Source organism: Ursus maritimus, unplaced genomic scaffold, assembly GCF_017311325.1.
Source record: "Ursus maritimus isolate PB19 unplaced genomic scaffold, ASM1731132v1 scaffold_5, whole genome shotgun sequence".
In the NCBI taxonomy this organism is placed as follows: domain Eukaryota; kingdom Metazoa; phylum Chordata; class Mammalia; order Carnivora; family Ursidae; genus Ursus; species Ursus maritimus.
Genome location: NW_024426663.1, coordinates 19,413,051 through 19,434,862, shown reverse-complemented (window position 1 = coordinate 19,434,862; position 21,812 = coordinate 19,413,051). Strand labels below are relative to the sequence as shown.

Here is a 21,812-nt window from a genome sequence, read left to right as displayed (position 1 = left end):
CTGATGACCAGCATTAACCATCAGGTATCTTGGATCTCCAGCCCAGTCAAACCTGCAGATGACCACAGCCCTGGCTGACATCTAAGAAAAACTGCATAAGAAATCCCAAGGGAGGGGCGCCTGGGTGGCACAGCGGTTAAGCGTCTGCCTTCAGCTCAGGGCGTGATCCTGGCGTTATGGGATCGAGCCCCACATCAGGCTCTTCCACTATGAGCCTGCTTCTTCCTCTCCTGCTCCCCCTGCTGTGTTCCCTCTCTCGCTGGCTGTCTCTATCTCTGTCGAATAAATAAATAAAATCTTTAAAAAAAAAAAAAAAGAAAAGAAAAAGAAATCCCAAGGGAAAACTATTCAAACAAGCCCTTCCAAAATTTCTTACCCACAAAACTGAGAGTAAGATCAAATAGTTGTTGTGTTACACTTTTAAGTTTGGAATCAATGTATTACAAGGTAATAGAGAATCTTATACGAGGAAATGTCAAAATTGAGTTTCTTGTCACATACTATTTTCACCTGTATTATTCTGACTCTACTTGCCATGTGTAAGAAAATGATTCATGTAAAATTTAGCCATGTGTAAACATTGACTTTGATTCACATTAACAAGATAGAAAAATATTAAAACTGGAAAATGCTGATTTCAGGTCTCCTAAAAATGGAGTCCATGAAGATCATCGCTTATCAGGCTTACCACCCTGAGAGCAGGGTGGTCAAATCACGGGACTGCATACCAAGTCTAGCCCACCTCCTCTTTTGTATGAAATAAAATAAATATGGCCCACAATGCTTAGAGTATTTACTGACTTTCCCTTCACCACAGAAGATGCCAATGCCTGAGTTAGGGAATGGCAACACTGAAATGGGAACATAAGTCCTCTGATTCATAGACCAATATTCTTTCCCTCATATGCTGCCTGACAAGAATAAAATTTTTCATCAACATCAGCATGTTTTAATGAGCTGATTTTATGATCCTATGAGTTTAATTTATATCAGTACTTCTTATATTTTCTAAGAGCTTTTTCTTTTTGTTTTTTTTGGGGGGGAGACTGTTGTTTTCGTACTTTTTGTTTTAGTTTTGCTTTCAAAGAGAAGTGTTATTCACAAGTGGATAAGTATATATTATTTAAGGTTTCCTGTGATACCATCAGTGAGGAAAAGAGGCACAATCTGGTATCTTGGATTAGGGGTCAGCAAACTTTTTCTCTAATGGTCAGAATATTTTTTGCTTTGCAAACCATACAGTGTGTGTCACAAATACTCTACTCTGCTTTTTAATACAAAAGCAGCCATAGACAAGGCTCAAATAAATGGGCATGACTGTGTCCAGAAAGATTTTATTTGCAGAAACAAATGGTGGACTGGAGCGAGCCTGCAGTCCTAGTGTGCCAACCCACCCCAGATAATTTGGGAACATATAAATGGGTANNNCAGGAATGCAATGCTGCTGCTTATAGTAAGATTGTAGTTACAAATTCTACCCAGAGAAGTAGGGGAATGTCAAGCGTGATGTGCATGGAATAACAATATTTTGCCTGTGTACTACATGTTTTGTTCCCTGTACTTTAAAATAATACTTAATCCAGTCTGGGCATACTACTGAATTAGAGTTGAGTTAGTATTATTGAAAGACCTGTAAGTTAAATTTCAGTCTTTATTATTACAGCTTGAAAGTCTTAGTTTTTACAGATTTATTTCTCCAAGAAATAAAAGGAGACCATTCTAGATGTCAGTAGTCAAACATTCCTGAACGCAGTATTCTCAGACTGTGTGAGAATTTTCCTCCTAAATTGCAGAACCTCTGAAGTTCTCTCAATACAAAAAAAAAAAAAAAAAAAAAAAAAGAAGGCTCATTTTTACCGGTAGTAGAGGACATTCCACTTTCAAAGAGAGAGAATTTCTATTTCCATAGGACTTTACACCGTCATAAATTTCCTGGACATGTTGTCACCTATATAAAAAGGACCAATGCCACCTACCTGCAAACCACTCTGGAATAAACTGGATAAGGTGAGGAAGACAGTAACCCTGTCTCCATCACACTTAGCTGAAGGTGATATTAAAAGTAGACTTTTAGAGAAAAAAAAAAAAGTATGCTTTATTTTTCAGCTTAAAGTAAATGTCTACTTCAACAACAACAACAAAAAAATACATAAAAATTTTTCCAGTGCTAAAAGCAAATAAGTGGATTTTCCAGAGTTTCAAGAAGAAAAAGAGTATTTCCTTTGTGCCTAAGATGTATGTAGATTTCAGAAAGATTAAAAAATGTATTTTTTAGGTGAGTAACTAATCAACTACAAATTCATAGTAATGTTAATTACATAAATATATAAGTGTGTATATATAGTAATAATTATGAAAAGCAAAATACAAACATAATATTACTTTCAAACATTTCAATTTAAAGGATAGGAAATTTTGAAGTGTTTGCTTTGAAAACTCAGAATTATCCACATGTGAAAAATCCAAAATTGCTGTAAAGTGCAAAAATTATCCTTTTTTCCACCTACAGGTAAGTCAAAATTGCTGTGCAAATTTTCTTCAAACTTCTTGAAAAGGAATTATCCAGAAAGGAAAATCTCTGAAGCTACACAATAAAAACTTCAGAGACAGAAGAAAACTCTTCCTGGTGCCTGCATCTACAGAGCCCAGGCAAAACAAACCATCCCCTGTGTGTGCATGCACACACACATGCACACACACACACACACACACACATCCGTGAGCACACACACACTCTTCAGCATATGTTTATTAACTGATTCAACACAATTTTATGAGTGCCAAGTACATTAATTTGTATATGATGTACACGTATGAACATGTATATGTTATGTGAATATAATCTTACGTGAGAATAATCTGTGAAAGCAAAGCCAAGAGAAAGGCCTAAGGGCAAATAGGACATATGCAGGTAAGATGACACCCAGGCACGGGAGGGCACCAGAAATTATCCTCTGAAGCAGGTTATACATACACCGTTCTTCTCTACACCTTTCAATTCAACATTTTTTTAAGACTTATTTATTTGAAAGAAAGAGAGAGAGATAGCATGAGTGGGGAGAGGGGCAGAAGGAGAGAACCTCAAGCAGACTCCCCGCTGAGCACAGAGCCCCATGACCAATGAGATCATGACCCAAGCCGAAATCATGAGTCAGATGCTTAACCGACTGAGCCACCCAGGCGCCCCTCAATTCAACATTTCAACGTGAAATTATCTTAAAATATTTCTGAAGTTGCATGGAAGACTGCTTAAATTTGTGGATTTGCAGGTTGCAATTTACAGGGCAACCACACCACTGTTTTCACTTGCAAAGTAAGAGAAAGAGGGCTGGCCATTCTCTTTTCTCCTTAAACTCTGGCAAACTTCTACTTCAACAGCCTTTCATACTCATGAAAAATGGTACCAAGTTAAGGTACTAGGGGTGAGATCCTGCTCATGTGGGAAGCAATTCACACTGACACTAGAGACAAGGACTGCTTTTATTGGAGCGTCCCAGCAATCCTCTAGCCTAACAGGCCACCATGTTTATTTGACTTAGCAGGTGGATACAGCCATCCTAAGAATACAACTAGGAAAAATCCAACATGGTAGAATTCTAAGCAGGAACTTCTGCTGAGATGAAAACAATTTAGCAATTATAAAAGTCAGACCCAAGATTTCCAAACTAATAGAGATCCAGTCTTAATTTAGAACTATAATGCACACATTTCATAAGCCATTATTTCGTAAGAAAAGCAAGCTGGAAGGAAAAAAAACAAAACAAAACAAACCTCTGGGCGTAGGAGTCAAGAAGAAACAGTTTAGTTTTGTAAGTGTCAAGAATGATATGTTATAGAATGCGGCGGGGGGGGAGGGGGAAAAACAGAACATTCCCTCTATTGCTGCTCCCAGGGAGACCAACACTCCCCTTAATAAGAGGAAATGGCCCATTGTGAAAAAACAGGGCATACCATGAAGCTCAAGAACCAAGCAGACCTGACTACTTAACACCCAAAAGTCTCCCCAAAAGACAGAGCACTAAAAAGAAGGGAACCTGTGAGTCCAGAAAAGCATCAAATAGGAGCACACGGGCTTGGAAGCAATTGCTTTACCACCCTTAGCTCCAAGCTTCCTTGGAATATCTGACTTCAAACACCGAGATCTCTTTATCCTGTCCTTCAGAGATAGCACCAGAGCACGCCTGCTCGCATGGTCATCCTTTATTCGTACCTAGATCAGCTCAGGACCTCACTGCAAATGGCAGGTAAGGCTACTTTCTGGGCACTGAAGGAAGGAGTTCAGGACACACCACCCGTGAAATATGCCACTTTGGTGTACTGATTATTTTGAATTGAAGACACTGGAAAACAGCAAACACAGAGAGGCTTTCTCTGAACTTCCCCTATCTGCCTAAAGACAGATCCTCCAAAAGGAACTCAGTTGTTATAAACCCCCTCTCTGGGAGTTTAAACGACTAAGGAAGATTGATTCTGGTCACAGAAGAGACTAGAAGTTGACACTACCCCCTGACAAGCTTTGTCACTGTCATACCTCCTATCTATTCTAAGGACCCATTCATCTTTGTTAAGTAGCCTACATTCCCACTCCCCTTCCCCTCTTAAGACAGTATACAAACTCTCCAATCTCACCATTTTGGGGAAGATATTTATTTTTCCCTGTGATACCCCCATGTATGTAATGTTAAAAATTAATAAATACAGCAAAGCTTTTCTCATTAATCTGCCTACTGTTCATTTATTTCATAGACCCTGCTAGCAAGCCTCAGAGGTTAGAGGGAAAAACTTTGTTCCCATAAACATAATCTCCTTTCAGCACCACCTTATCTCTGCCAGGCCACAGGCTGCCCAACACAGGCACTTCAGAAAGAAATTTTAAAAGAGGAAGAAAATGGCCTTTAATATTTTGAGCAAGATGGTAACTTCTTGGTAGGTTGCACTATAATAGCACTTTGTTCAATAGTAAGCATCTCAACGCCACAGTCATTTTAAGAATCCTTTGCCAAAAAATCATTGTGATCATTATCATGATTATCATAATAATAGTGGCATATAGGGATTTGTTCCATTACCAAAGGATGGCAATCCTTTACCAAAGGTAAGCTGTGTCTCTAAGGCTCTCCTGAGCCTATGCACAGTGAGCTGCCAGTTGTCCTTGACTCAAAAGACAGGGCTCAGGCAGCTAGAGCATTCTATGCCTCAACGCATGGAGTGCTGAGAGTTTGGCCTTTACCTCCACCAGACCCCAGCCCCACTTTCCTGACCAGCGGCTGCTAATAACAAAAACCACCCTGCTCACCCATCACAACTGGTCCACAGCCAAGTTGGCTGAAACTTGCCTATACCATACCCAGTATGGCTAACAAGAACCTTTGTTCCCAGTACATTTGATCATCAAAATAGCATTGCATTTCCCCCTAGAGAAATGCAATTTTGTCTCTATTACAAGAAGTTTGATGTGTGGTAATCGAAAGGAGACACATTTTAAATTTGAGCTTTATGTTGTGACTAACATTAATTTAAATACCCTACATCAAAGGGCTGTGCTATTTCTCCAAACTGCTTTAAAACCCACCATGATTTTTTGTTGTTTCAGAAACCCACAGTGCAATCTGCAATGCATTATAAATTTTGAGCACAGACTCTTATCTATATTTTCTTGTGCATTCCAAAACCCCCCAAAATACTGATCAGAGACAGTTCCCACATTCCAAGACTAGCGCCACAAGCTTGCTGCAAGTGGAGAGAGAAAAGATTGAAAGTAACAGATGTTTGGGTTGCCTGGTCTTGTTATTTTCAAGACTTCATCAACAATGCAAAGTTTTAAATTAGAAATGTACTATAGTTCTATTGTTCCCTATGGAAATTTCTAACTAAAACCAGAGTCTAAGAATTCATTTTCAAACAAAAATTCTAACTTTGGTTTTAAGGGGGGGGGGAGTATCGTCTTCGAACGGAAGACAGTTCAGTCTGATGAGCCTCCCCCCTCCAGTCAGCATCGCGGAGGGGAGCAGGATTCAATGAGTGGAAATGGTTCTCCCACCTCTTGCAGACTTGGTGACTCCATGGGGTGTGCCCCCTGGGCTCCTGCTGTCCAAAAGGGAGGCCATAGGGGATGCTCACAGCTCCACTACAGTGAGAAAGTTTTGTGGATCTGTTCTCACTACACTCAGGAGAGTTCCATATGCGGTATCCTGACTTGCTTTAAAGAGCAGAGAGCTTTAAAAGCCCCTCCAGAAGGCCTTCCTGCATCGACTCTGCCATCCATACTGCTCATCTCCTGCTAGGTTTTGCACAACCAGGGAGGAAAGTTATTAGCTCCCTCCTGGACTCAAAGGGAAGTGTGAGCAAAGTCCATTGTTTGCCCTCAAATGTGCATCCCCAGTGGCTGTTCGTTCACATATTAGCTTACTTAAAAGAGACAGCAACACAGGGCTTAAATTACACAGGATTTCAGAAGAGCTCAGATCCGGGGGGTTTTTTGACTGAGGATGGACCAACAAATGAAATTGATAAAGCAGGGACAGTTTTAATTGAATGTAGATTTATAGAAGGAAGTCAATTATCTTGCCATTGTTGTTCCTAAAATCCTTTTGTCCTTTTCTCCCAACACTTACATGAAAACACTCCTGACTACTCTAGCCCATGATGATCCCTCTGTTCTCTAAACTCTTAAAAATAAATATGGTATCTGCTGCCAACTAAGCACTTTATTATATACTCACCGGTATTAGTATCTATATGATATTTTTAATACTGACTCCTTAAATTGATTTTGAGTGTCTCAAGGGCAGAGAAAATATCTTACACTTACTACCAGGACCTATCATGGAGATAGCAGGGATGGGAGAATCCAAGAGAACCATTTGGCATAAGCCTCATATTCAAAAACAAGACTCAAATTTAGATTTTTGATATCTCCAAATGAGATTATACCTAGACTTTCATAGACATACTGGCAAGAGTTTTAAAAAGAAGCACTCCATCCAACAACTTTAAATTCATCACAGTTTCTATGATCCTTTTTTGGCATTACTTTATTTTTTAATATCCCAGGAACATCAGAGAGAGAGAGAGGGAGAGGGGGAGAGAACGAGAGAGAGGTGGTTCAGTTCGCCTCAGATTTTCTGTATTTCCTGGCACCATGTTACAAAGAATATGCTCAGAAAACATTCCCCAATCGGAAACCGGGGATGTACTGTATGGTGACTAACATAATATAATAAAAAAAAAAAAAAAACATTAAAATAAACAAAAAAAAAAAACAACAAAAAAAGAAAACATTCCCCAATGGTCAACAGACAATCTGTGGCTGGAAGGAGAAAGTACAAACCTGGCACAACACTTTCTTATGCCCCAACCAGAAGTCAGAGACCCAGGGCAACTGAAAAGGACCCTAGGTAGACTGGCTAGAGTCCATCTCCAAAGTGATTTTGTCTGCAGGGTCCTCCCTCCTTCTGTGGGGAGCAAAACATGATTCAAAAGAGGGAAGGATGCCCTCTTCTTTTGCTAATGAAGTTACCCTCTAAAAACTTGGAGATAAGGTGGCCCTTTGACATTTAAACCAGCAGAATCCAGAGACAATGGCTATGGTTACTTAACCAGCTGTGAGAGACAGTCAAACAGGAAACTGTCATGCATGAACAAAGGGATCTAAAAATTCCAGAACTCCAGTCACCTTAGTTTCTAGAAGTCATCTCAGGGAGGCAGGACTAGAATGTGATTGTAGTGCTCAAAATCTCATATATTCTTTGAAGAAAGATAGTGTGAAGCAAGCGTGTGAATAGTAAAGGGAAATACAAATTAGTCATGAGTCCACTGTGTGAGTTCATTTGTAAAGAGACTCCAGGGCAGCTGGTAATCTTCTGGTGACATGTCCAAAACTCCCCTTGGCTCTCTTAGGCAGCTCTTTCTGCCCCATTCTTGATTTTAGCTGATGTGGTAAGCATTAGTCCCGTTTGCCAAATCCTTCTGGCTCTCTGCCTTCTGGAACTTTATAGAATGGCATTCCCTCCTTCTTCACAGCTAGGCATGGTCTTGTAACTTGTTTTTAGTCAATGAAATGTGCGTGATATAAGAACCAGTGAACAATTCACCACATCTCCGTTGCCCTGCCTTGCCTAATATGGACCATAGAGCACAGAGAAGGAGCCTCCGTCTGCCTGGGCCCTGAGTGAGAATGAGCAGAACTTCCCGGCTGACGAGTGGGGACTATTTGCCATGAGGAAAAAAAATAAACCTTTTTATTTTAAGCCACTGAAATCTTAAGATTATAACCTACCCTATTCTGATAAAATCAGGAATGAGTTTAAAGTGGTTAATCCCCTGCTTCCCCAAACTGAAGTAATGTTGGCAGTTACACTACTACATACCAGGAGACCGTAGAAGCCTCCAAATAAGAAAGGCTCATCTTGTCATAGCATCCACTGGACTCGTTAATTTTAAATGTTATTTTTATACTTGAAAGCTCCTAAGAGAGTAAGATCTTAAATGTTCTCACTATAAAAAAAAAATAGTAATTATGTGACGTGATGGAGGTGTTAACTAATGCTAGGGTAGTAACCATTTTGCAATATAAAAGTGTATCAAATCAACACACTGTAGACCTAAAATTTATACAATGTTATATGTCAAGTATATAAAGCTGGAAAAAAATAAAGCAGGTCTCTTGTGGAAAAAGAAATAAAATGTTATTTTTATATTAAGACAAACATACACAGACAAGTGCAAAAGTCTCAAATTTTTAAGATAAAATAGAAAACATTAAAGAATTTTGGAAGCATAGGTTTGGAGGGTGAAGCAAGGAATTAGAGCAGAAAAGGGATCTTTGAGAGGAGCAGCTTCAGTGAACACAAGAGGAAACTGAGATGCAGAGAAGCTACATGACATCCAAAGTCCCCAGCCACTTACAACAGTCCCCGTAGGCTGCTTCCAATCCAGCACTCTTCTGCCACATCTTGAGTGTGTAAGATAATCCTCCCAGTGTTCTCAGCAACACAAGGGAAGAAAGAGATTCTTATGCAAAAACCAGGCATCTTGTCTTTACAGTTCACTGCAGGTGATTCCTTGGGTTGGTGGCAATCAGGTGTCTACAAGATGGCAACAAGGCGACCCACTATTAAACTGACACTTGTTCATAGAGAGATCTAATACTATGCTTTCCTTTCTTCCCCAATTCCTCACTTTACCTAGGTGGAAAGATTTAAAAATTAGAGTTGCCTTCCCCCAGCATATGGCTCCAAAATTTTCCAGCTTTTGGTCTTTATTTTTTAAAAGATTTATTTATTTATTTGAGGGGGTGGGACTGAGAGAGAGAGAGAGAGAGAGAGAAAATATGTGCACATGAATGGAGGAGGGGCAAAGGGAGAGGGACAATCTTAAGCAGACTGCCCGCTGAGCATAGAGCCAGAGAAGGGGCTAGATCCCAGGACCCTGAGATCATGACCTGAGCCAAAACCAAGAGCTGGATGTTCAACTAACTGAGCCACACAGGCGCCGCCCAGCTTTTGGCTTCCGATCTTTATAATCTAATCAATTATCTACACTTTGGGGTCATCAAATATAATAAGCTATTAAAATATAGCATTATTATGTAACTGCTTCATTGCACATGTCTTGGTTCTTTGATTTGATCGAAAAGAGGAAGAAATATGTGTAAACCAAAGAATGAAATACATCAGGAAAAGTCTACATGGCAAATAAGATCTTCATGTCTTGTCCAGTTCTTAGTTCATCCACTTTCACAAATATTTCATATCTCATCTCCAGTGACCCAAGGAAGTATAGACAGAGCTTCACCTCTACCCGTCCACCACAATAGTCACCCCCAATGGTTTGCCCTTTGGAGTCAGACTAAAATAAAGGCCAAAACTCAGATGACCCAAGTAAGCCACTCTAGCAAGTGGACTATTTCACCAATGAAGCTGAAACATCAGCCAAGGCCAGGTGGTGGGGATTCTACAAAGCAGCAGACAGTGGTGATGTGTCATAACCAAAGAAAAATCAATGCCCAGCCACTGTCAACTGTGGACTCTGCCCTCATTCCTCCAGGTATAATCTATTTCCAGAAATAGTATGTGTTGCAAAGATGGCAACAGAGCATCCTTGACACATCAGGAGATATGACCTCAAAAAGCGTGTACCTATGTCTTATAAGCAAGTTTCTCACTGTAAATAAATGTAAAGGTAGAAGTAGATTTTGATTACTTTTGAAAAATAATACGTAGTTCTATTCATGTTTCAATGTTTTGGCTGTGTGGCAGGTTTAGTAGAGAGTGGAGAATTTTTGGTGATCTTTTCTGCATTAGTCAATAACATTGTAATCAGTTCACTTTTCCCAGCATCATAGAGGTAAACTACTGCATACATGCACACACATATGCACACACACATACACACACACTATCTTCCTTGTACTTTACTTTTTTTGGTTAACATTGTAGTCAATGTGCAGCACAGGTAGTCACCCATACGGAAGCAAAAATGCTATTTTAAAAGTTGCTTTCAGTTTGTTCCTGTTGTTCTAGAGCCCCAGTTCTCAACCAGGGGTGATTCCGTCCTCAGGACACATTTGGCAATGCCTGGGGACATCTTGGGTTGTCATGACTGGGCCAGTGATGCTACTGGCCTGCTGCTAAACATCTTACAATGCACAGAACAGTCTCTCACAGAAAGGAATTATTACGTCCATGATGTCAATAGTGTTGAGTTTGAGAAACCTTGATCTAGGGGTAGAAGCAATATATCATTTTAGGAAATTACCTTAATTGCCTTTGTTTTATGCAAAAGAAAAACCAAAGTCTTATTCTGAAACAGGGAATTTCAGACTAAGGTTGAATGATGGCTTTTATGAACAGCATCTCTGTGGAAACCAGTATGTTGTTAACTTCATTTTAAATTCCTTGGCTAGGATGAGAAATGAAAAAGGAGGCAAGAACAAATGTCCCAGATTTCTAGAAGGAACTGATTTGAGAGGACTCCCTTTAAGGGAGATAAAAGGACCCTGAGCAATGTCATCTAGGCAAAGGGCTAACCAGAGTCAGTCAAAAGGATGCTTCCTGTGATGAACCTGCCAGATGGCATCTAGAATTGATGAGGTTTGAACCAGTGGTAAGTTTTCCTTTTTCATATTATTGTTCTCTTATACTACCCTCAAGACTTCAAAAGAAGTTTTGTAAAGCACCACAACCTAGTGTTTGTTGTGGTTAGGGCATAAAGATTACCAAGCAAAGCATTTCATTCGGGCAAGGACAGGTAAAAGTAAGGAGAGAGCCAGGGGAAAATGGAAAAGTGGTGATATTCACATGTAAGCTATTCCCTGAGGGGCCAAAGAGGGAAAGAGGGTTTGGTGCACTCACCCAACAGCCTAACGGAAGTTCTACAAGGCCGTGGGTAAGTCTATGAGCCAAAGTTGGCAGTCAGAGGCGTCATGTGTCTCCCAGGAATGAGTCTCCCCTAGTATGCCCGCCTTGCTCAGTTACTGGCTAGGAAGTGTGGCCTTGGTGTGAACACAGCAATAGATTTCAGAGTGCACCAGCTGGGGAACCATATATTAAAGTCACTGCACTGGGAGGTCTGCTAGGTACATTATCATGGCCATCTCACAAATATGACCTTCTCCAGCTATTTGACGGGGTCCTCTGGACACCAACTTTCAGCCCCATCATCTGTTCAAATGCCCTCCTTTCAATCACTTGCATTGATGCTGTAATTTTTGATAAACAACTCAGTAGTAAATAGTTTCTACCCAAATGAGAGTTAAAAGAAAGAAAAGCCAAATCCTCTAGGATCACCAAAGCAGTAGGAGAAAACTAGCAGACTTTAGAGTGCCTAAATCAAGAAACCCTTCACCTATATGATGCTTTCACCTGGGACTGACCCAGCCTGTGCTGCTCAGAACTCCAGCTCAGTACCTCAGCAGGACACCAACCTCTGTCATACAATGATTGCCAGTTCCCTTTCCAGACTTGGAATCACTCCATTAGAGACCCATCATTATCCACTATAGAACTTCTAAGAGAAAATTGAGTTGAATAAATTATTAGCAATTTCATAATAAACTTCAAATCATCTTCCATACATTTTCCTCAAACTGCCAGAGTAATTTGTATATTAAACATTTAGATAGTACCATCCTTCCTTGTCAAGTCTCCCTTGTGAGAGATTGCTAAGCAAATAGGAGACCATTATATTTCCAGTAGAGTGTAAGTTCAGAAAGGCCTCAAGGCAGACCGTGAGCTGGAAGACTTCTCAAAGGTTTGCCAGCCCTGCGATTTTATGATTTTATGATTTCAGATGAAGAACACAATACAACACTGAGAAACCTTCCCCACAACGGAAAAGGAAGTCAGTGGAAAAGCCAGCATTAGAGAATGCCTGGCTTCTCAGCTATCTCCTAAAACATGAAATGTATTTTTGAACCACAGATAATCATGTTGGCCCTTTATTCAGAACTTCTTGTCAAAAAAGGGGATAGTCGAAGATAGTATTTGTTTGCACTTGTAAACATTCCAAAAACAGCATGCAGAAGGACAAGTGAGCCTTAAAAGACCATCATGAGATATTTGGTTTCAGAGCTGGACAGAACTTCAAGCATGACTAGCAGTTATGTTTCAGGTAACAACTGTGGACCTAAGTTCATTTCTTCCTTGGGTCTTACACAGTGTGTTCATATCTGCCAGCCCAAACAGAAGAAATATTGATACTGTGATTCTAGACAAAGTTATAGTCAAGTTGGCCTCAAACACTGGGAACATCAGAAACGTCCTTTAGTGTGTTCTTCACACAAATCCATATGATTTTTGGTTGCTCTGACATTAAAATTACTGTACATATTGTTTCCATCCTCTTCTGTTTGCCTAGTGCTAGAACACAGAAATGTTATTAATTCATAGAGTGAGCACCCGTGCCAACACGCATACACACACACACACAAGCACACACACACACACACACACACACACACACACTCATGCACGCACTCAAAAAAAGCTCAGCTTGTCAACAGCTTTGGCGGAGTAAAATACAAATGATAATTAGAAACATGTGTCCCCAGCAAAGAGGCACAGAAACTAAAAGGTCATCTTTTTCCAAATGACCTAATTAGAAAAGCCTGGAGTGCTGGCTACAGTATAATGGTTTTACACAGCTTTTAACTCAGACTTCCTGTTTTAAAACAGTGCAATTTACTGCTCCTGTAGCAAATATGAATTGTCACTTAATGGCAACAGAATTACGCCTCACAACACCACCTGCCTCCAGCAATCTCCTCATTGTTAGACCCATCAGCTGAGGGCTGCTGATTTACCATCCCAGAATGACCATTTAGAACCTAGTGCCAGGACTGCTGCCAACTTGAGAACAAGGATTTCATGTAGAAGAGAGCCCACGAGGTACTTTACATTAATGCCGACTGAAATATGCATGAATAGAGCAAAGGGAAAAGCAGTTGTTCCGAATCAGACTATCAGTGAATGCTTCTTAGATTCTTTTTTCTGGTCCCAGAGCTAAGATTTTGATGCTGAATAATTTTAATTGCCCAGAGACAATAGACACACACTGGCTCAAAATGCCGCATGGTAGAAACTCACACAGGCACCCAAATAGAATTGTCGTTTTAAATAGATGCCTCTGTAAATTTGTATTTAATCTCTCTCATATTTATTCAATACGTTGTGATGTTTCATTAAGTATTCATTTTGCTTGTCTGTTTCATTGCCTCAGTTCTCCCAACTGAAACACCTACCTAATGCTATGAGGAAGAACATTTATCCTAGACGCTAAAGAATTTACAATGCTGTAACAGTAATGGGTGCCCAGCTATGAACTATTTTTCCCAACCTCTCTTGTAGCTAAGTGTGTGGATTAAATTTTGGCCTACAGGACACGAATGGAAGGGATGAGTACAACTTCTGAGTCACCTTCGTTCGTATAGACTGCCTTGAATTCTCTGTCCCCCTGTCACTGGCCGTGGAATGGCGATGACTAGAGCCACCCTGGGTGACAGAGCTACTCTGACAGCACTGCACTATCACCTATACACTGCTCCATGAGAGAAAAATGAACCGCTATCATCCTTTTTTTTTTTAAGATTTTATTTATTTATTTATTTGACAGAGACAGAGAGACATCCAGAGAGAAAGGAAGCACAAACAGGGGGAGTGGGAGAGGAAGAAGGAGGCTCCCAGCAGAGGAGCCTGATGCGGGGCTCGATCCCAGGACCCTGGGATCACGCCCTGAGCTGAAGGCAGACACTTAACAACTGAGCCACCCAGGCGCCCCTGCTATCATCCTTAAGACTCTATGGAGCAGGTATATTTTGGGTTTGGTTTTTTTTTTTTGGAACCCACACACATCTTTTATTTTTTTTGTACTTTCAAGTTTTTATTTAAATTCCAGTTAGTTAACATATAGTGTAATATTAGTTTCAGGAGTAGAATTTAGTGATTCATCACTTATATATAACACCCAGTGCTCATTGTAACAATACCCATCACACATTTAGCCCAACCCCCTTCCACCTCCTCTCCAGGAACCCTATCTCTTTTTCCCCCCTCTATGTTCATCTGTTTCATCTTTTTTAAAAGATTTGTTTATTTATTTGAAGAGAGAGAGAGAGCGTGCGAGCAGGGGGAGGGGCCAAGGGAGAGGGAGACAATCAGACTCCCCGCTGAGCAGGGAGCCCAACTCAGGGCTTGATCCCAGCACCCGGAAATCATGACCTGAGCAGAAATCAAGAGTCAGACACGCAACGGACTGAGCCACCCAGGTGTCCCCACCTGTTTCATTTCTTAAATTCCACATATAAGTGAGATCATATGGTATTTGTCTTTCTCTGACTTATTTCGCTTAGCATAATACACTCTAGCTCCATCCACATGGTTGCAAATGGCAAATTTCATTCTTTTTGATGGCTGAGTAATATTCTTCTTTATCCATTCATTAGTTGATGGACATTTGGGCTCTTTCCATAATTTGGCTATTATTGATAATGCTGCTATAAATGTCAGGGTGCATGTATCCCTTCAGGGCACTATTTTTGTATCCTTTGGGTAAATACCTAGTAGTGCAATTGCTGGATCATAGGGTAGGTCTATTTTTAACTTTTTGACTGTTTTCCAGAGTGGCTGGACCAGTTTGCATTCCCACCAACAGTGTGAGAAAGTTCCCCTTTCTCTGTATCCTCACCATCTGTTGGTTCCTGTGTTGTTAATTTTAGCCATTCTGACAGGTGTGAGGTGGTATCTCATTGTAGTTTTGATTTGCATTTCCCTTATGATGAGTGATGTTGAGCATCTTTTCATGTGTCTGTTAGCCATCTGTATGTCTTCTTTGGAAATATGTTTATTCATGTCTTCTGCCCCTTTTTTAACTGGATTATTTGTTTTTTGGGTGTTGAGTTTGATAAGTTCTTTATAGATTTTGGATACTAACCCTTTTTTTTTTTTAAAGATTTTTTTATTTAATTGACAGAGAGAGACAGCCAGCGAGAGAGGGAACACAAGCAGGGGGAGTGGGAGAGGAAGAAGCAGGCTGCCAGCAGAGGAGCCTGATATGGGGCTTGATCCCAGAATGCCGGGATCATGCCCTGAGCCGAAGGCAGACGCTTAACGACTGTGCCACCCAGGTGCCCCTGGATACTAACCCTTATTCCAATATGTCATTTGCTAATATCTTCTCCCATTCTGAAGGTTGTCTTTTAGGTTTGTTGATTGTTTCCTTCACTGTGCAGAAGCTTTTTATCTTGATGAAGTCCCAATAGTTATGTTTGCTTTTGTTTCCCTTGCCTCCAGAGACGTGTCTAGCAGGAAGTTGCTATGGCTGCTGTAAAAGAGGTTGCTTCCTGTGTTCTCCCCTAGGATTTTGATGGTTTCCTGTCTCACATTTAGATCTTTCATCCATTTTGAATTTATTTTTGTGTATGGTATAAGAAGGTGGTCCAATTTCATTCTTCTGAACATTGTCCAGTTTTCCCAACAGCACTTGTTGAAGAGACTCTCTTTTTTCCATTGGATATTCTTTCCTGCTTTATCAAACGTTCGTTGACCATATAGTTGTGGATCCATTTCTGGGTTTTCTATTCTGTTCCATTGACCTATGTGTCTGTTTTTGCCCAGTACCACAGTCTTGATTACTACAGCTTTGTAATATAACTGGAAGTCTGGAATTGTGATGTCTCCAGCTTTGCTTTGCTTTTTCAAGGTTGCTTTGGCTTTTAGGGGTCTTTTGTGGTTCCATACGAATTTTAGAAGTGTTTGCTCTAGCTCTGTGAAAAACGCTGGTGGTATTTTGATAGGGATTGCATTCAGTGTGTAGATTGCTTTGGGTAGTATAGACATTTTAGCAATATTTATTTTGCCAATCCTTGAGGAGGGAATGTTTTCCATTTCTTTGTGCCATCTTCAATTTCTTTCACAAGTGTTCTATAGTTTTCAGAGTACAGATCTTTTACCTCTTTTGTTAGGTTTATTCCTAGGTAACTTACGATTTTGGGTTCAATTGTAAATGACACCAATTCCTTGATTTCTCTTTCTGCTGCTTTATTGTTGGTATATAGAAATGCAACAGATTTCTGTATGTCAATTATGTATCCTACAAATTAACTGGATTCATGTATCCGGTACACTTTGTCATAGCAGATTAGCTTGCATCTCAGCTGATAAAATGGACCCATCAAGAAGTTGTACCTTCTCATTGTGCCTTTGACTTTGTGTGTCTTAATTGTTTAGTTCATCAGTAAATCAAAGAGAAAGTGATTTTAGGCTAATCCTTGCTAATGCTTAAACCTAAATCAGTCTTTAAGATCAAATATAGTTCATGGAATCTTTTCTGTAAAATGAGGGGATGACTGTTGTTGGAGTTTCAAAATTCTATGGTCTAAGGTTCTATACTGCACTGTGACTTGAAGTAGATCAGACCTCAATTCTTTTTCATGCATTGTATCAAAAGAGATATATCTATAAATTCTGTTTTTATAATTTCCCAGATAAAAAGACTTTTGATTCATGCATTTCCTTCATTTAAACTTTCTTTGCAATATTTTAAATTCCTCTCTTTCTACTGGTTCCTTCTCTGTACCTTTAGTCACACAAAGATCTATTTCAATTTATAAAATCTTTTTATTGGATTCTTCTGCCCCTCAGATAATTTTATTTTATATATTCTTTTCTCTGTCCAAATTTATACATGCAAAAAACATTTGTTGAGCCTCTCCTCTGTATCATGAAATAAAGGGATTGGGATACAAAGTAAAATTCTTGAGGATCTCACCATTTGGTAGCACTGGGCTGTTTTAAAGAATCTCCTTGGGTTTGCCTCGATTAGCATGGAAATGCTATTCTGCTTCTCATACTTCAGCTCTGACCATTCCATTATCTTTCTTGGCTGTTCTTCCTCTTCCAATAGCCCTTAATAGGGGTTTCCTCCCACTCTCAGTAGCAGGTCCTCCATTGTGTCTCTCTACTCTCTTCCTTTGGAAATCACATCAGCTCTCCAGCTTCAATTACCATCTCTTATGAATGATTCTCATCTGTCTCAAGGCATAAATTTTCACCCAAGTTCAGGTACAAATTCCCAATTATACCTCATTACCATACTGCCCTTGAAATTCCAACATGTCCAAAACTAACCTAAATTCAGTTTTCTTACACATACTCTCATCCCCACACTCTATCTAATATATTCCCCTAGTGACATGCATACCAATTTCCTTATCTTTCCCTCTCTCTACATAGGTTAGCCAAGCCTTCCTATACAACAGTAGAAACAGAAGTTTATTTGAAGCAACTTATTTCCTTGGCTGCCTTAATTCAAGCAACTCACTCATGGTAAGTGGAAAGCAAGCATTTGCCTTTTCTCAGAGCATGGTTTCTTCCATGCAGGGCCAAGTAGTTGGGAGAACAAATGAAGGAATGTCAATGAGCAATTACATAATTTACTACCAACATTAACCTGACAAGAATTAGTGGGAGAGGTAATATGCTCAATCCCCAAAGAGTTCTCAAATACTCAGGCTTCGATGAATATATTTATAAAAGCATTTCACTGCAGAACCAATTAGATAAGTATTCCTTGTTCTTTCCATTTTTGTATTATTATATAATGGGAAACAACATGTTTCCTTTCCTTTCTTTGACTATGGCTAATGTAAAACTTACCTGTCTATTGTCCTCTTACTTTTGGTTTCACTTTTTGCCTGTTTTTCTTGGATTATGTGTTACATGTTTACATATTTCAAAAAAAAAAAAAGGATGAGACTTACGACTTCTGTCTTCTTTTATACTTCATTTCACACACACATATTTCTTGTTTGCTTTAACATTTAGAATTCTTAGATGCAAACGGACACAGAAGGATTCTTAAAGAATGTTTATGAGTGTCTAAGATCACCTAAGGGTCAGGCTCGGAGATTACTTAGTCAGGAGCAATGCCCAAACCAAACTGAAGGACTACCGGGAAAAGACACCACCTACAGCCTAGGGCACCAGAAAAGGACACCAGAAATCATTCTACTGCTGCTCTGGAAGGCCGGATGTCTCTGCTACCATCTTCACCTGAAATGACTTACTCCTTGTGCCTACTTTTTCCCACTGCTCATCTTCTAAATTGAAGCCTCACGGATGACTGTCTGATTGGAGATACCTCAATTACATGACTACATAATATCTGTAAGGGAAGTTGTGAAAGTGAATTACTGCCCTCACTTTAGAGAGGGACTAATAAGGTAAGTTATAGCATCAAACTAGAAAGGGTATTCAAAGATTCTATGCAAATAAAAAGGTCTGACAAATGTCTACTACATTCATTGGCTTCCCTGCCCAACTTCTCTCTTCGCCAATATTGTTGTATTTTACCAAATAACCAAGGTTTCTACTATCAGTCATGGGTGAATCTTTTTTCTCCTTCACTTCGTCAATCCTGCTGATGAATAATTATTTTCAAGTCATTCACTACATGTCCAGCATATATGTTTTGGTGCTGGGGGGATTCAAAAGAAGTATAGCCATAAATTCTAAAACCAGGAATTAACATATTGAAAAAATAAAGTATTATAAGTGGTAAAATAAATAAATTGATTTACTATAACAATTTTGAAGAGAGATCTATCAGAGTAGATAAAGAATTCAAGAAAGGAAGATTTTTACAGAAGAATTTGATACTCTATTGGGCCTTAAGTTTGGACTAAAGATCAGGACTGTACATACAAACTCACTTGTGTTCTTCCTAGGACTTCACTAAATAGTAGCAATATGATAGAAAATTATGAACCTATAACAAGTGTTACTTATTCAGGAATCATGACCAAACCATGATGAGGGAATGTCCAGGAAAGATCTTCCAGTGCTGCCCAGGCTTTCAATATAGAATCTGGAAGGATCCACTAGCAGACAATAGGTTTTGACAAAATTATGGAAGATGTTAAGTAGATAGAGAAATAATACTGATGTGGACAAAACCACAGATTAGAAAGCTTTCACAGAAGGTTGCAATTAATAAAGAGGTCAATTAGCCCCCACAAACTCTAGACTCATTTGCCATGTACTATAGAAAACACTAGTGACCGGTCTCTACACTCTGGGAAGGACAATGAATATTTCACCTCTGGAAGAACTGAATGAGCCCAGAGAAAGACCACCACATTCTGACACACAGCACTTCTCCAGCCATAAGCATCAGCTCCCCACACAATAACTTCACAATAATCCCTTGTAGTCCATGAGCTACATTCAAAAACACAGAATTCCCACTCAGTTGTTTTGTTTTTGTTTTTGTTTCTGTTTTGTCTTTCTTTTAAATATAAACAAGATCATCAGATTTGAAACAAATGTTCAAGGTGTAAGAAAGAAGCAAAAAATCAGCCCAGATATATGACCACAGAGAAAACAAATACTGAAAACATTTCTTAAACCCCTAATCATTATGTTGTGCTTATAACTCATAAATAAGGTGCTAGAAAAAAAAAAAAAGTCAGAGAACAAGAAAGAACACTTAAAATTAAAAATGCGAATGAAATAAAAATGTAAATGATGGGTTAAAAGATAAAATACAGATTGAAAAGATAAAGCAAAAGAGAAAAAAAGATGGAAAGTCTGACAGAATCTATGTAAAATAAAACATTGTGATCTAGGAGATTGAACAAGTGACAAAAAGAGAACAGGACATATGGAGAGAAGGAAATTATCAAAGAAAAGTATAAAATAAAATTTCCAAAGCTTATGAGATTGGTTTCTACCTTCAAATACTCTACTCAAAGAACAAAATATTAATAAGTAAATGGAAATAGTCATACCAGATGTCCTAACAATATTTCAGAACACTATTTAAAAGAGGAGATTCTCCAGGGTGCTTGGCTGGTTCAGTTGGCTAAGCATTCAACTCTTAACTGGCTCAGGTCATGATCTCATGGTTGTGGGATGGAGCCCCATGTTGGGCTCCATGCTCAGTGGGGAATCAGCTTGAAAGTCTTTCTCTCTCTTCTCCTTCTGCCCCTCCCCTAGTTTGCACTCTCTCTGTCTCCTTCTAAAATAAATAAATAAATCTTAAAAAAAAAAAAAAAAAGAGGGGATGGTAAAATTTTCCTATAAGAAGAAATATCCAATTCTCTTATGGAGGAATTTAGAACGCCACTTCTCAACAACACTGAACATTAGGGGGAGAAAATGGAGCGATGCCTTCAAATTTCTGAGGGGATATAATTTTCCACACTGATTTCTGAAGAATTTAACCAAACTACAAACAAAGTATGTACATATAAAGACACTATCAGACATGCAAGAACTCATACAATTTTCCTCTCACACATCCTTTCTTGGGAAGTTATTTGGGAATGCACTATAGCAGAAGGAAGGAGAAAAACAAAAGATATAGCTGAAAAAGTAAATCCAAAAAAATCAGTTGATTCAAACCAGGAAGGTATTGAGAGAAGTCTAAGATTACTGCTTTATAGCAGGTTTGGTGATAACCATCCCTCATGGCAAAAAAAAAAAAAATAGTCATGAGGACACGAAGAAAAACATTTTAAAAACTTGAAAAAAGTATCTGACATGTTAAAGGGTTTTCGAAAAGTAAGTGAAAAATTATTAGAAAGAAATAAGGGAACAATCAAAACTTCAGAAAAAGCAAACATTTAGAAAATAAAATGAGAATAGTGATTTACTTCGATCTGGAGAGAACAAGATTCACACAGTCATAATAATGAAAACTGACTTGACTAAATATCATATTACTGTATAAAGAGTATAGAAAGAGGAAACAAGGAATTTAAGAGGCCTTTATCTTACATTCAGGGCAGGAAGTAAATAGTTTCTAAAACTGTTCATCACAAAATAGCAGCATAGAGTTAAATAGCGTAAAGGGTTAAAGATTCTTTCCTCTGGGGTGTAGTCAAGGGGGTGAGGGAGCAAGGGAGAGTTAGGTCTTCTTTTGAGCCTGTCCATGCTATTTGCTTTTTACCACGTGTTAAATTTCAATGTGCTTTTGTTTTGTTCTTTGTTTGCTTTGTTTTGTTTTTTAAGTAGAGAGCTTAGGGGGGTGAATAGGATTTGGCAGAAGGAGGGGGGAAGGCACAACAAAATCATCAAGGAAAACTGAAGACATAAAAGTACAGTGTTAATTCTCAGGCTCAGTGAAAAGCTTTATTGAACAGAATTGAAGTGTTACTGTGGCATAAAACACAGCTTGAAAGGAAAGGTGAGGCCAGTAGCTTGTTGGGAGCCTTCAGACATACCTGTCTGAATAACACCTGGATGAAAGCAATGTTTTAGGAACATCTGATTGGCTCTACTGTGCAAGATGACGGGGGGGGGGGGGGGGGGGGG

The 21,812-nt window shown here is 39.2% G+C and overlaps 1 long non-coding RNA gene across 1 annotated transcript in view; it reads right to left on the bottom strand.

Annotated features, from left to right (window-relative positions):
* Positions 1-21,812, bottom strand: part of LOC103672160 — a 294,440-nt gene that overhangs the window by 106,201 nt on the left and 166,427 nt on the right. Inside the window, exon 5 of the long non-coding RNA XR_571084.2 lies at positions 8,908-9,086. This is a non-coding gene — a long non-coding RNA (uncharacterized LOC103672160). The remainder of the gene's footprint in view (positions 1-8,907; positions 9,087-21,812) is intronic.